Source organism: Arvicola amphibius, chromosome 12, assembly GCF_903992535.2.
Source record: "Arvicola amphibius chromosome 12, mArvAmp1.2, whole genome shotgun sequence".
NCBI classification, from domain to species: domain Eukaryota; kingdom Metazoa; phylum Chordata; class Mammalia; order Rodentia; family Cricetidae; genus Arvicola; species Arvicola amphibius.
The window spans coordinates 28,621,046-28,637,884 of NC_052058.2; positions in this window are offsets into that span (position 1 = coordinate 28,621,046).

Sequence of the window (16,839 nt, forward strand, 5' to 3'; positions counted from 1 at the left end):
GTTCACAAGTATGGTGGTCCAAGCGTTAGTTTCCACTGCTGCAGCAGCCTGCCTCTGCCTCCCAGTTACGTTACCACCTGTTGCCAGGTGCCTCTCTATGTCAACTATGTGACATGTGCAACCTTTAAAATGCCTGCCAGGTACCCACAGAGACAGCTCACCTGAGCTCCATGGGAGCTCACGAACTCTGGACCCATAGCTAGGGATCCTGCATGAGACTGACCTAGGTCCTTTGCATGTGGGTGACAGCGTGGTAGCTTGGTTTGTTTGTGGAACCCCAGCAGTGGGATCAGGACTTGTCCTGGCGCTTGAGCTGACTTTTGGGAACCTATTCCCCAACCCGTGTTCCCTTCCTCAGCCTTGATGGGGGGGGAGGGGCTTGGTCCTGCCTCAACTTGGTGAGCCATGCTTTGTTGATGCCTATGGGAGGTCTGCCCCTTTCTGACTGAGGAGGACTGGCTGGGGGAGGGGAATAGATGGGAGGTGGAGAAAGGGAACAGGAAGAGATGGGGGAGGGGAAACTAGGGTCGGTATGTAAAATAAATGAAAAAAAAAATTAACAAAAAGCGCCCAACCAGCTCGCTCTCTTTGCCTCCTCTTTCCTCTCTTGCCTCTTGTTCCTCTCTTGCCTCTCTTCTTCCCCTTGTTTCTTCCCTGCCTGCCTGCCTGCCTCTCTCCAGTCCTTTTTCACTTTCCTCTTCCCCTCCCCCAATAAACTTGTTGCCAGTGGCATGTTTGCTTAGTGGCATACCTTGGCAGGGCCCAAGGAAAGGTACCCACTTCGCCTTTCTCCTTTCTGTCCTTTCACTAGCGGTCGCCTAGCAGCTATAGAGTCTCTCCTTCCACCACGTGGCAAGCTCAGGCTGGTAGCAAGTATCTTTACCCATTGAGCCATCTCTCCCCCTCCCCCACTTTCTGTTTTGTGTTATGTTGTTGTTTATTTTGATACAGGGCCTCACTCTATCATAACCCAGGCTGGCCTGGAACTTGAAGCAATCCTCCTGCCTCTGCCTCCTAAGAGCTGCATCTTGCCCGGAGGTGGTGGCCAGGAGGCAGAGGCAGGCGGATCTCTGTGAGTTCGAGGCCAGCCTGGTCTACAAGAGCTAGTTCCAGGACAGGCTCCAAAGCTACAGAGAAACTCTGTCTCGAAAAAAGGGGGGGGGGGAAGAGCTTTATCTTGTCTTTGGGGGAAAACAAACAAAAAACAAAAACTCTTGGTATTTCATGTGACGTGATTTGAGTTTATTCCCAATAATTTCTTTCAGGTGCATATCATAAATAAACTGGCTCTGTTATATGAGAAATCTAAATTTACCCCAATATAAATCACGATGTACCTATTCAAATGTTTTTACATGATTCATAAAGAGTCAAAATGCCCTTTATTGCACCTGAAAAAGTAGATGAAATCATTCGCTAAATAAACCCAAGGCTGGTTGAAATAAATCAAAAACAATGAGGAGTGATTGTGTTGTGGCAGTCGGCTGTCAGATGAGACCTCCTTGCCGTCATTTCCACCGCTGCTGTTTCCATCAGAAGAAAGATCCAGGTTTATATAAACCTCTTGTTGTGACTGATGGATGTCTCTAAATAGGGAGTCTGATGCCAAGTACGACAGATCTTAGTTTATGGTCCTTCCTGCAACCAGGTATTGCTTCGGGGTAAACTACTAAGACTCAAGCCTCCATTAAATTTATCAATGGCTAAGTCCTACTTGGCAGGTGATAATGGTTGGAAGTAAAGAACTTCCTTTGGGTGATCTGTTCATATTTAGCTTGTCATGGCTGGCTCCTACAAAACCCCTGATCTCAAGCCACACCCCAGCTCACATGACTCTTGTCTCCCATTTAATCCTACATGCAACTATAGAATATAAGAGGTGTTGCCTTTTCGATTGCTGGCAGCCATCATGATTCACCCTCAGATGGTGTTCATCTGTCCGTCCATCCATCCCCTCACTGACTACCTCAGCACATCCTCTTTGGTACCTGAACCACCCACTAAAGCAGGTCTCTGGCACAAGCATCTTCATTATTACTCTTTTTTTTGAATACTATCTCTTGCAGATTTGTAGATGATTTCTGGACAGAATCATCTGGTTTCTTTGTCTAACTACTGAATTTTGAGCCAGACTTTGTTTACCAGATTCAGGTTCATAGTACCAAAATGGTACTGGGGCTTACTTTAATTTTGCATGTGTCCTCCCTCTCCAGTTCACAAAAGCCTATTAGTAAAGGGCATTTGGCATGACCTTGTCTACACAATAAATGCAATAAAGCACTGGTTTTAAAAGAACATTGGAAAGCCTCCATCAACTTATAAATGGATAGATGAACAAAGTGTAGTCTAACTATAATATGGATATTATCTGTCCATAAAAAATATAAAGTGCTGATAAATGCTGCTACATACGTAGAAACAGTATCCTAAATGAAAGAAGCTAGTCACAAAGAGTCACATAATTTGAAATATCCATAAGGGGAAAAAAAGGTTGGTGACTAGAGGCGTGGAGATGAGGGAAGTAATGAAAGTCTTCTAACACTAATTGTAAGAGAGGAGCTTGACTGTACTCTGAGGCAAGAGGATCAGTAAGTTCAAGGTCAGCCTGTACTACTTTTTTTTTCTTTCTTTTTTTTTTTTTAAAGTTTTTTTTCAAGACAGGGTTTCTCTGTGGAGCCCCAGCTGTCCTGGAACTAATTCTGTAGACCCGGCTGACCTCAAACTCACAAAGATCCACCTGTCTCTGGTTCCCAAGTGCTGGGATTAAAGGTGTGTGCCATCACTTCCCTGCCAGCTTGTACTCCTTACGTCAACTCTTGCATAAGTAGAGAGATAGATAGAAGATAGATGATAGATAGATAGATAGATAGATGAAAGAAAGAGAGAAGGAGAGAGAGAGAGAGAAAGAGAGAGAGAGAGAGAGAGAGGAGAGAGAGGGGGGGAGAGAGAGAGAGAGAGAGAGAGAGAGAGAGGAGAGAGAGAGAGAGAGAGGTAGTGATTGTAACAGGGCTCCCAGACCTTACTTAGCACAGCTGGATTCAGGCTGTAAAAATTCAGCATTTAGACAGCACCACCTGCCAAAAATGAAAACAAAGACCTAATCCATCAAAGTCCATACAGTCCTGGGAAAGTATCGAAATCTACTCACCTTGTCTTTTAGCTTCTGCAGTTCTACTTCTGGCTAACTGTTCTTGTTAACTGAAGTGTGTCAACCCAGGACATGGATTTTGTGTTTAAAAGCTCGCCCCGAGAAAGGCTCAGGGCTACCCTGTTCCCGGTGTAGCCTAATAAAGACTTTCTGTTGGGTTGGACCCACGTGTGGGCAGTCTTCTCTGGTGAATGCCCCACATTACCCAATTCTGAAAACACTGGTGCCAGCTGTGTAAATGCCTGTTAGTGAGGGGCTATCTAAACTGCTGAACTGGGTGCTGAACTATTATACCAATTAAACCTTTTTTTTAAAAAAAAAGAAAATTGATACAGGTCCCTCTAATACACCTTTTTGGGTATATTATGCGAGAAGATATTTGATTTCCAACTACTGCTTAAATTTGTGTTGATTACACAGAGGTAACAATAAAAATTTTCTACACCCCCCCCCCAAAATAAAATAAAACAAAAACCCTCTCTGTTCTACAAATACGGTAGTTACATAAAGCAAACACGATAATAAGACATAGCTTAGGTCATTTAAACCAGCTACACCCTCTGCAAGAATGCCAATCATGTCTCCATCTATTTTTGCTGTTTAATTGTTTGAGTTGTTTGTTTTGTGTTTTTTTTCCATTTAGGGTCTTCTGATGTAGCTCAGGTTAGCAAACTTCCTGCCTCACGTTTTGAAGTGTTGAGACTATAGGTGTGTACTGCCATTACTGTGCTCCACCTCTTTGATTACCACATATTCGTGATTTTTGCTAAAGTTAGTTAATATTAACCTTCTTTTTAAAAGCCTGTGAACCAGCCAGACATGGTAGTGCATGCCTTTAATCCCACTACTCAGGAGGCCAAGGCCAGCCTGGTCTACAGCAAGTTCTAAGACAGCCAGGGCTACATGGAGAAAACCCTGCCGCAAAAAACAAGAAATAGGGCTGGAGAGATGGCTCAGAGGTTAAGAGCATTGCCTGCTCTTCCAAAGGTCCTGAGTTCAATTCCCAGCAACCACATGGTGGCTCACAACCATCTGTAATGGGGTCTGGTGCCCTCTTGTGGCCTGCAGGCATACACACAGACAGAATATTGTATACATAATAAATATTTAAAAAAAAAAAACAAGAAATAATGCATATGACCAGGTGTGCTAGTTTACACTATAACGTCAATTCTCAGGCAGCTAAAACAGGAGGATGACTTTGAGTTCCAACAAAGCTTGAGCTATAGAGTGAAGTCCTGTTTCAAAAACACCCAAATAAGTGCATACCATGAAGCATAAAGTTCAGTGAACTAAGAAAACATTCCAGATCTTTTTTTTTCTTCAAAATAATTCCAAGGAAGGGAGGGGAAGAGAAAGAGGAAGACGAAGAAGAAGAATTAAACTATACATTCCTAAACCAGGCAGTGGTAGCACACACCCTTAATCCCAGAACTCTGGGAGCAGAGACAGATGGGATCTCTGAGTTCAAGGCCAGCCTAGTCTACAGGGCATATTCCAGAAGCCAGTTCTACACAGAAAAAGCCTGTCTCCAAATAAATAAATAAATAAATAAATAAATATTCCATTTCAACTTTTTAAAACAAAATTATCTTGTTTTGCTTTCTGAGATATGTATGTCACCAGGCCCAGGTTATAGTGTTGGGATGACAAATGTATGGTACCAGGCCCAGGTTATGCAGTGCTGGGTTACCAAATCTAGGGCCTCTACATCCTCAGCCCGGGTTATCTGTGAAAGACCCTAATTTCTAGGATTCAGGGAAGGATCCCTCAGACTCAATAAGCCACGCCAATGGATGCAAACAGCAAGAGGTTCTTTAATGTCGAAGGCACCAACGGGGAACTCAATACTCCAGTGAGACTGAGCCCCCCCACCCCCTTGTATTCTTCCAGCAAGCATTTATAGGGTCTCAGAGTTACATAATAGGGAACCATAGCAACAGCAATATCATTGGTCAACTCAAATTAACACATGGGGGGGATCAACATCAGGATGAAAACAAGTCTAACAGGATGAAAACAAGTCTAACAGGATGAAAACAAGTCTAACAGGATGAAAACAAGTCTAACAGGATAAAAACAAGTGCATTTCCTTTTGATAGAAATGGTCCACAGCACTAACTGGTAAAGCTATTGTACAATAAACTGTCAGTAGTCTCTGGTTCAGCATATCTTATAACCTATATTAACTGTATAGATTGTGCACTTAAAACTGTTACCAAGTTGTTAGAACCTTAAGAACAAAAACAAGTCTAAATTAAACCAGTTTTCAGCCAGTTTCTGCCTCCTGAGCTTTGATACACAAAAAAATGGGTGTTTTTCTTAAGACTGCTCCTGCCACCCACAGATATCCTGTTTTGCCCCCTTGGCAGGTGCAGCTGGTCTCAAGGCTGCTTCTGCTACTCATAGGTATCCTGTTTTTCCCTAGTTGATCACAAAAACATCTAAGATGGAGACTAGAGTTGGGGTCTTTCAATCTGGTTTTCAAGTTTCTCCTAACAAAATATTCCCAAAGGGGAGGAAAAAGCCATTTATTTTCCACTCAGTATAAAAAAAGCTTTGGTTAAAAAAGGAGATTAAAAAACAAACAAACAAGCCAGGTGGTGGTGGCACATTCCTTTAATCCCAGCACTTGGGAGGCAGAGGCAGGCGGATCTCTGTGAGTTTGAGGTCAGCCTGTTCTATAAGAGCTAGCTCCAGCGGGGCGGTGGTGGCGCACGCCTTTAATCCCAGCACTCGGGAGGCAGAGGCAGGCGGATTTCTGTGCGTTCGAGACCAGCCTGGTCTACAAAAGCTAGTTCCAGGACAGGCTCCAAAGCCACAGAGAAACCCTGTCTCGAAAAACCAAAAAAAAAAAAAAAAAAAAAAAAAAAAAGAGCTAGCTCCAGGACAGGCTCCAAAGCCACGAGAAACCCTGTCTCCAAAAACAAACAAAAAAACAAAAAGCAAAAAAAAAACCACCAAAAACCAAACAAACAAACAAAAACTTGTAGCTAGATAGTCCACGTCAAGTTTTAGTATTCCCAAAAGTTCTGAAAATTAATTAATTATGATAAATTTTCTTCTAAGAAGTCTTTGGGGAACTAGTGAGATTTAAACCAGTTGATGGATCAGTCTGTGGTTTCAATTTATATAAATTATAGAAACATAACACCAGACATTTCTCTAATTGAGGGAAATGCAGTTTTCAGTTACTTATTGAGAGGGATTCTATTTGTGGTTAGTGCCCTCTAGTGATTAATTCATTCTCAGGAGAGTCTGAGTTTCTCTGGGGATGAAATACATGATAACAATGCTTAAAGAATCAGTTTTGCTTTGTGTAGAGAAAGCTAAAAAAAAAATAGAAAATACTATTCACACATTAAAATTGGCATTAGGATCACACAAAACCTATCCTTCTTACATGCTTGCTCACATTCCTGCTAAAGGTGCTGCTTAGACTCAAAGGGCTGCCCCATTCTCTTCCTGCTTCTTGTCCATTGATAATTGAAACATTATCTCTTCTTGGGAGGAAAAAAGCTCCTAAGACTCAGGATGTTCAGACATCTTACAGAACTCACAAGCCCTCCCTGATGTTATACAAGCAGTGAGCAATTGCTCAGACAGGAAACCATTAAGGGGCCACCTCTGCAGATCAGGCAGAGAATTCAAGGAATGTGGCTTTCCTGAGTCCTTGTCCATGCAGGGGTAGGCTTTCCCATGATGCAGCTGTCTTTGAGTCATCCGTCTTCCTGTAAGTAACCTCAATGAGGGGCTGGAGGGATGGCTCAGAGGTTAAGAGCACTGGCTGCTCTTGCAGAAATCCTGAGTTCAGTTCCCAGCACCCACATTGTGACTTGTAACCATCTATAACTGTAGTCCCATGGGATCCAATGCCCTGTCTTCAGTGTGCAAATGTACATGCAGACAAAACACCTATATACAGGAAGTACATCAATAGATGAACTGTAAAAAATAACCCCAGTGAAGAAGTCATTGGTTCACCAGGTTAGATTTCAGTGAAATGTTTCTTTAGTCTATCAGTGCCCTATCCATAATAAACGTAATGTTTATCACATGTCCTCAGGAAAAGTCACCCATAAGTGAAAATGAGTTCTTCACTGGCTTAACTGGTTTAGTGTCATAGATTATATGGCCCACAGTATTATATATTTCTTATACGTACAATGGACAATGTAAGACAGGGAAGACTACAAAATTTTGTTCCAAAATTTATTGTACCAAATAGAATGCTATTTCAATAAACACATCAGAGAACACTTAGAATCATATATGCCCAACCTTTTGCCCAACATTGCAACAGATGTTTTTATCTATGAGGTTCAATGACCGAGAACCCCACAATGGAATTATATTTTAACATTCAAAACAAATCTCACAGTGTTTGAATAAGTTTATTCATAGTTTTCCTCAGGCATATGCAGCCCATAAACCAGTTGGTTGGCAAGACCTGTGAGATTCATATAGAATTACATATAGAGTGTCCTAGTTAAGATTTCTATTGCTGTGATAAAACACTGAGACCAAAAACAAGTTGGGGAAAAAAGGGTTTATCTGATTTACATTTTCATATTATAGTCCATCATCAAAGGAAGTCAAGGCAGGAACTCAAGAAGGGCAGGAAACTGGAGGCAGAAATTGATGCGGAGGCCATGGAGAGATGCTGCTTATTGACATGCTCCCCATGATTTATTTGTTCAGCCTGCTTTCTCAGAGAACCCAGGACCACCAGCCCAGGAATGATATCGCCCACGATGGGCTGGGCCTTCCCCATCAGTCGCTAATTAAGAAAGTGTCCTACAGGCTTGTCTGCTTACACCTCAGTCTTCTGGAGGCAGTTTCTGAATTGGGGTGTCCTCCTTTTGTATGACTGTGGATTGTGTCAAGTTGATACAAACCTAACCAGCCCACAAGGCCACTTAAATAGTTAAGCTTCAGAAATGATTCAAGAAAAATTTCATTCTTCTAAAGACAGACACTGAATGTTTACGTTTCCTCAAAATTCATATGTTGAAACTTAATCTCTGGTGTTATGACATTTGGAGGTGGAAGCTTTGGGAGATGTGGTTGTTTAAATGAGAATGACTCCTATAGGCTCATAAATTTGAATTATTGGTCCAAGTTAGTGGAACTGTTTGAGAAAGATTAGGAGGTGTGGCTTTTTTGGAAGAGGTATTTCACTGGGGATGGGCTTTGAAGTGTAAAAAGACCAGGCCAGGCCCAGTCTCTCTCTGCCCGCATCTTGCAGATTAGATGTAAGTACTCAGTTACCACACCAGTATCACGCCTGCCTGCCATGATAGTCATGGATTAACCCTCAGCATCTGTAAACAAGCCCCTAATTAAATGGCTTCCATTTAATTAATTGGTTTGTTCATTTGTTAATTTATTGGGGTTTTTTTTGAGACAGGGTTTCTCTGTGTAACAGTCCTAGCTGTCCTGGAACTAGCTCTTGTAGACCAGGCTGGCCTCGAACTCACAGAGATCTGCCTACCTCTGCCTCCCAAGTGCTGGGATTAAAGGCATGTGCCACCACTGCCCGGCCATAAGTGGCTTCCAAGTAAGTGACCCTGGTCATGGTATTTCATCATAGCAATAGAACAATAACTAAGACGGGGTGATCAGGCCATGAGAGGGAAGCCCTTGCAAAGGAGAATACTACTGTTATCCAAAGGACCCCAGAGGGGCCGAAAAGATGGGTCAGCAGTTGAAAGCACTAGCTGCTCTTCCAGAGGAAGAGAGTTCAGTTTCTAGCACCCACATGGCAACTTATAACCATGTATAACTCCAGTTCCAGAGGATCCAATGCCCTCTTCTGGCCTCTGCTGGTACTGCATACACACAGTAAACAAACATGTATGCAGGCAAAACATTCATACACATAAAATAAAAATAAAAAAAATCTTTAAACCAAAGAAGGGACCCCAGAGCTATCTTCCTTCAAAGCATGGAAAGACACACTGAGAAGATGCTGTCTACAAACCAGGAAATTCTTCCTCACCGATCACCCAACACCTTGATCTTGGACTCTCCAGTCACAAGAATAGTGAAAGATTTAGTTGGGTGGTCATAGCAGCGGCAGCGCACACCTTTAATCCCAGCACTTGGTAGGCAGAGGCGGGTGGGTCTTTGAGTTTAAGGCCAGCCTGGTCTACACTGTGAGTTCCGTGGCTGTCAAGAGTTGCACAGAGAAATCCTGTCCCAAAAAACAACAAAGTAGTGAAAGATAAATTTCAAACTGGAGCTAGCTTGGATGTTCTCCTTCATGTCAACTAGCTTTTATAGCAGGTGCTGTACAGGCCTCAGTGATTTTACTGAGCCAAGAACCATATTAACTATGAGATCAACTTGTAAGTCGAGATGTTCATACCTGTGGCATTACTGTTATGGGTGTGGGTGTGATCAACAGTTCTTCTACTGGTTTTGAGGCCCACTCCAGCACAGGGAATCCTGCCTGGTAATGTACACCTGCTCAAAAACTCATGGTGTCGAAGGTCATAAGCTCTAGGGAGGAGCTGAATACTGTTTTTTAGCCAAAACAACAAAGTGTCAAACTGCCCTCTAAATATTTGCGTTTATACCCATAGACACATGCTATTCTCAGCCTTAATCAGAGAGGCCTCCCTCTCCAGCAATAAATACAGAGGCACACGGCTGCACAGGCATTGGGAATAAAACGACAGGTAAGCACTTAGCACTAAACAAGCCATTTCTGCCTCCTCTAAACCATAAGGGAAACCGTGGGAGACAGAAAGAATGCAGGGCCAGAATGCAGGAAGAGGAAACATTGTCTTCCAGGCAAGACATGGCTGCTGCAGCCACGGAATCCCAGGCCCTCCACATGTCTGCACCAGACCTCCACAAGAATGGGCCCATCCCTAGTGAGCCCCTGAGACAGAAGGGGCTCAAGGGGACCTACCCAGCACTGCTGAACTCCTTGCTACTGGTAGATTCATGGAAAGAGAAAACCATCGCTTTCGGTTGACTCCAGCAGGCCTCGGTAGATGGTCCCAACCAGTGGCTACAGCGCGGCCTCAGTTATATTCAGTGGGTCATAAAACAAAAAGTTATAAATGTGGGAAAGGGAGGAGGAGAGGCATTGATATGGGACAGGAGGGAGATAAGAGTGGGGTGAATCAGAATGTATTATATACATGTGTGAAATTGTCAAAGAAACCAAAAATTCCATTATTTATATAAACCATTTAGCGGTATTCTGCCGCAACAGTCTGAACAGACTCAGACATCTGTTTCCTCCCTTCCAAGGGGAGTGCGGCAGTGTGTCAGCAACAGGCTCCACCACCCACAGCTTCTTCTCCCTGTAGCGGAGGACTGCGGGTGCACACGGATGTGGATGCTCTATTGGTACTTACCACACACCTGCGAATTCCAGCCATTTGAGTCATTTAGAGCTAGCGCCCACTTAACTACGTTCACTCGGCAATTTAGCAATCAGTTATTGAGCAATTTGTGTTTGCCAAGACACAGGAAGCAAAACACAGGATACAATTTCTGCTCACAGATGTACTCAAGCAAAGGGGAGCGCTAAGGCCATCCTACAGAGGAGACTAGGTAAGTTAATGGCCTTCCTCCACAATGAGGAGGAAGTGACAGGTGTGGACCATGCTAAAGGACTGCCAAGTAGAGATACCAATATGGTTTCTAGCCCACAATCACCCATGGTAAACCACACACACACACAACACACACACACACACACACACACTCACCTGGTCCCAGATGCCTTTTATATCATTTGCCCCCTCCCCAAGGTGCATTCTAGGTGGAATGAAAGCAACAAAACCAGTTAAAACACCATTGCAAACCTGGAAATGCACACCTTTAATCCCAGCGCTGGGAGGCAGAGGCAGGCGGATCTCTGTGAGTTCAAGGCCAGCCTGGTCTACAGAGCGAGTTCCAGGACACCAAAGATTATGAAAAGAAACCCTGTGAAAAACAAAACAAGCAGAGACACTATTGTTAAAAAAAAAAAAAAAAAAAAAAAGAAGAAAGAAACAGAAAAATGAAAGAAAACAAAAACTAGGTAAAGATGACTTAGGACATTTAATTATTGTCAGCTCAGATGCAAACCAAGATTGTAGTAAGTGTGAAATTTTCAAAGGGCAAAGCGAAGGGTACAGGAGACATTAATGGTGGCCTGGGAACAGAGTAATGGTAGGATTCTCACTTGGCATTTACAAGATCCGGGGACCAATCCCAGCCTGGGAGAAAGCGTTACCGGAAGAAGCTAAGCCACTGCTGGGCTCCCGCTCTCACCTATTCCTCTCTGCATTGTAGAATTTTATAAAAGCATTAAATAGTTAACCATAAAATGAGGCTGTGAGGTATTTTTAAAAATAAGTAAAAAAATCCTTCCGGGGCTGAGAAATACTGCTGTTCAGAAGTAGTAGCCTTAGCTTACTTTGTGTGAGCAAGGCCCTGGATTTATTTCCCCAAGCACAGCAAAACAAGAGCACCCACCCTGCTGCGAACCCTGTCCCGCTCCCCTCCCCCCCAATCCACAGTTCAGGCTATAAAGACACCAGAGTAGTTTGTAGTTTAAACATATGTCCTTGTGAGTGTCAGTGCCTATGATACCCATAAAAAATATGCCCTTGTGAGTGTGGGTGTCTGTGGAGGCCAAAGGAGACCAGGATACCCCATAAAAATATGCCCTTGTGAGTGTGGGTGCCCATGGAGATCAGACGGGGCCAGAATACCCCAGAGCTGTAGTTAAGTTACAGATTCTTGTGAGCCACCTGGTGTGTGTTCTGGAAATAGAACTTGAAGTCTCTGTATGAGCGGAAAGTGCTCTTAACTGCCAAGTCATTGCTCCAGCCTCTGGAATGTTTTAATGGAAGGCCACAGGCTTGAAAGTCTAATGGAGCACAGATATAAAGGTAGATAAGACTAGACTCAGGTAGTATCTGGTGCCCATCATAATAGGTCATACATATATAACATTTGTTTATTTTGTGGTACAACGCTCAATCACCTCTAGCCCATATACCTTCTATATACACAATCCTGTTTTTAAGAAAAAGTTTAACATCTCCAAAAAATAAATAAATGGATACAAGTAGAATGTCTGAGATACTCCTTGAAGCTCTAGGTTCTGAGAACAGAAACTAATACTAAAGCGATCCACACTAAACTTCAGTCTTTCGATGCTGAACAGATCCCCGGAGCACATGCACAAATATTCCAGCAGAGGGCAGCAAAACGTCACAGTTTCAAAACCAGCGTTTCAGGTGTACGTACACGCATATAGAATAGGGATATGAGTATATGTGTATTCATGTGTGTGTATATATAAGATATAGATGTGTGTGTGTATGTGTAGTTTTTTTAAGCAGATGCTCATGCATCCTGGCCTGACAGAATTTTTAAATATTCCAGGAAGTAAACTGTGGTGACACGCCCCTTTAAACCGGCATTGGGACAGCAGAGACTGGCAGATCTCTGTGTTTGAGGACATAATGAGTTGCAAGCCAGCCAGGGCTAAATACCCTGTCTCAAAATAAAATTCGCCGGAAGAGTTGTATGAATAAATGTGTGTGTGAACGTTTTATATAGTAATTCCGGCATTGCTATCACAACACTTTAGGCAGAGCAGGGTTCCTCCTAGAGCTCTGAGTTGGGTGCAGTTCTTGGATAGAGCCTGGAACAATAGCAAGAGGGGTAAATTAGGTCACAATATCTCCATACAATCATTTGCCTGTTGTTTATGAACTTATAGAGTTGCGATTTAAGGTCCAAAGGATTCTTTTAAAAACTGACTTCTTTGTGTGGGTATGTGTGTGGGCACATATATGTGGCGCTCAAAGGAGAACTTGCAAGGATGTGTTCTCTTTTTCCACCGTGTGGATTTCAAGGTTCAAACCCAGGTTGTCAGGCTTGGCGGCAAGCCCCTTTACCCACTGAGCCATCTCATTGACCAAGGATTCTTTTTTTTTTTTTTTTTTTTTTTTTTGGTTTTTCGAGACAGGGTTTCTCTGTGGCTTTGGAGCATGTCCTGGAACTAGCTCTTGTAGACCAGGCTGGTCTCGAACTCACAGAGATCCGCCTGCCTCTGCCTCCCGAGTGCTGGGATTAAAGGCGTGCGCCACCACCGCCCGGCTTGACCAAGGATTCTTGTTGACGTTTTGTGTACTGAGTATGTACCCTAAGGCCTTTGCATGCTAGGGGTCTACCTGGTGCTAGATGCACAGCCCTCTAGTGACTTGTTTGTAAGAACCCGATAAGGACAGCCCTGCAAAGACGGCGGCCGAGTGTTCAAACGCTCCAGAACGTAAGAATAATGGCCCACACATCTGTGAGGCCACTCTCAGAATCATCAGCCATCAGGGAAACAGACAGACTCTCTGAGACGTGATTACGTACCTGTCAGAGGACGGAGACCAAAGACGGGGCAATCTGATGCGCTGTTGGGATGTAAAGAGACACGGCCACATGGAAAACAGTTCAGAAAACACTTCTCGCCACGAGAACGCACCAACTGCACTCTCAGTGCTTTCTCAAGGGAAGGGGGAAGTACAATAAACCTTGCCTACGAGTGTTCATAACCGCTTTAACTTGTCCGTCACCCAACAGGTAATGAGCAAACATACAACACAGACAGACGGTGGAGTGTTACTTATCACTGATACAAGTGACAGCTTCCAAGAAGGCTGTAAATGTGATGAGGGAGAAAAGGCACAGGAAACTCTGGAACGAGCTTGAGCGGGTGGGAGTGGGCGAGTGGGCGAGTGGGTGGGGACATGGGGAAGTCACAGGGATAGTGGGAGAGTTCAGAGTCTTTACTGTAGTTACCGCTACAAGATTCGAAACATTTCCCCGAAGCTTTGGGCAGTCCCTTAATACACGTTCCTTTGATCATGTGTAAATTATACTTCTATAAATGTTATTTAAAATTAAAAATAAATACTTGCCTGCTGTAGTTTGTGACAAACCAAATATTGACTAGACACTTGATTTTTGATGGGAGCCCCCAGTCTAACCTGAGTAAGCCTCACCTGGCTCTAATACTCCAGCGTCCTCCACATAGCCCTGGGGCATCTCATAACTGAAACTCTTATTGAGAGATTGTAAACAGGTAGCTGTGACAATTAATATAAAGAAACCCAGATCCTATAAGCCTTTGCCCCCTTCCCCCCAATGGAAACGATTTTCAGAGTGCTGTCACATCTAAATGTTAACGTGGATGTAACTGCCAGTCTTATTCAGATTCCGTTATTCTCGCTACACACATTTGCGAGTTTATGTGTGTTATGCTCTTGATGGGCCATAAGAGGAACAGTGTTGGACTAATCAGTGGTTAAGAGCTTGATGTCTTCCCGAGGACTTAAATTTATAACCTCAGCATAACTGACACTCTCTTTCGGCCTTTGTATACACACATATATAAGCACACATGTACATACACAAAATTAAAAAAAAATCAACATAGATATTTTTTAAAAAAAGATTAAGGAAGGTCCCTTTATACTGTTCTTTTTTTTCTTTTTTTACAGGATTTCTCTGTAGTTTTTTTTTTTTATTTAACTTTATTTTATGTGCATTGGTGTGAAGGTGTCAGATCTCTTGCAACTGGATCTTCAGACAGTTGTGAGCTGCCATGTGGGTGCTGGGAATTGAACCCAGGTCCTCTGGAAGAAGAGTCAGTGCTCTTAACCACTGAGCCATCTCTCCAGCCCCCCTCTGTAGTTTTGGAGCCTGTCCTGGAACTAGCTTTTGTAGACCAGGCTGGCCTCGAACTCACCGAGATCTGCCTGCCTTTGCCTCCCGAGTGCTGGGATTAAAGGTGTGCGCCACCACCACCCCGGCCTCATTTTTCTTTACATATTTTGTCTTTGTAGTTTAAACTCTATTACTGTTGAGATGAAGTCTCTTTGTGCAGCCCAGGCTGGTCACTAACTTGTGGTCCTCCTGCCTCTGCTTCCGAAGTACTGCGGTTACAAACGCGTTCTCACCAAGCCCAGCTCAATCTCTATTGATCTGTTGTCCTGTTCCCTGTTTCCATGTTCTGCCATCTTTCCTTATTTCCTTACTATTGAGTCTACATGAATATTTTTTTTGTGATTGTATTATTTTTTTCTTGTGGTAATTGGGATTGAATTGAGAGTCTTGCCCGTGTGCTTTATCACTGAGTTATTATGCCAGCCCTCTGTGATTATTGAATCCCACACTTTCCATTCAGTACTTAATGTAAGTCTTACTTATTTGCTGACATTTTCTAATTTCTGTTTCAAGAGGATTTGTACGGTGGGCATTGTGGTTAACTCCTGTAATCCCAGCACTAGGAGACAGAGGCAGGAGGACCATAAACTTGAGGACATCCTGGGCTACGTAATGAGACCCTGTTTCTAAAAATCAATGTACAATAAAATCGATATAAAAATAAAATGTAGCTCAGAGTACTTGTGTGGCATGCAGAAGGACCTGAAGTAGATAAGTCCTGGTGTCGACTACAAAAAAGGCCATTACTGATGTCACACCCTTTACAGACAATGGATGGCTTAGAATCTTGTTTAGTAGATGACAGTATTTAACTCATCTTGCTGTCAGAATCACTTGATTGTCTCTTCTCATGAATCTTGCAATTTTGGAGGATTGGGGTATGATTTTTTAATGTGATTTTTAAATTTTTATTTAATTTTATTTCATGTGCATCGGTGTTTTGTCTGTGTGAGGGTGTCAGATCCCCAGGAACTGGAGTTGTAGGCAGTTGTGAGCTGCCATGTGGGTGCTGGGGGTTGAACCTTGGTTCTCTGGAAGGGCAGTCAGTGCTCTTGATGCTCAGCCATCTCTCCAGCCCATGATTTTTTTTTTAATTAAAGAATTTTAAACAGATTTTGAAACAGGGTCTTGTGTAGTCCCGGCTGACTTTGAACTTGCCACACAGCCAAAGATGTCCTGGAACACCTCACACTCCTGCTTCCCCCTTCGAAGGGCTAGGACAATAGGCATGGAACAACACAGAGCTGATTCTGAAGAGAAATTATTCTGGATCATTCTCAAGAGTGATTTCGGTGTTTAAGTGGTACTGCGAGGCTCCCCCCCCCCCCCCCCCCCCCGCCTGTCCTTGCCTGAGAAAGCAGAATGGGTTTCCCTGGCTGGGCTGTCAGGTTGGAGGTGGCAAGAGGCTTCTTTGATGGGTGTTTGTTATAGCAGGATCCCCTTTGCTTTTGGGTGACGAAAAGTGCTTCCAGACTCATAGGTCCCTGCTCTCTCTGGGAATGGTAGAGGTTTCTCATTAGTTTGACAGGGTCCTGCTGGCAAGTGCCATTCGACTTCCCTGGTATCTCTCGGGGGTGTGGGGGAAGAGCTTCATGTCCTTAGGGCTCCAGTTCATTGCCATTTCAAGTGTGCATGGCTCAGCTAGCGCTGCTGTCTGGGGTCTGCCCGGACTGTTGGCTGCTGTTGAGTCTGGCTACCTTCCGTTAGGCAGGAGGGCAGTGAGCTACCCTGTTAGTGTGTTGTTTCTAGTCGGGGGATACCAAACAGCTGTCTTCCTAGACTCCCGTTACAGTCCTATGGTTGCTTCTCGCGTTATTCCCGGGCTTTGTGGTTGTTGTGAGTGTAGGAGGGATAGGGAGGAACGGGCCCACACCATCTTATCTGGAACAGAATCTGGTTTATCTCGATTTTATTTTTACTTGTAGTAATAAACACCTAACAGTTACCATCTA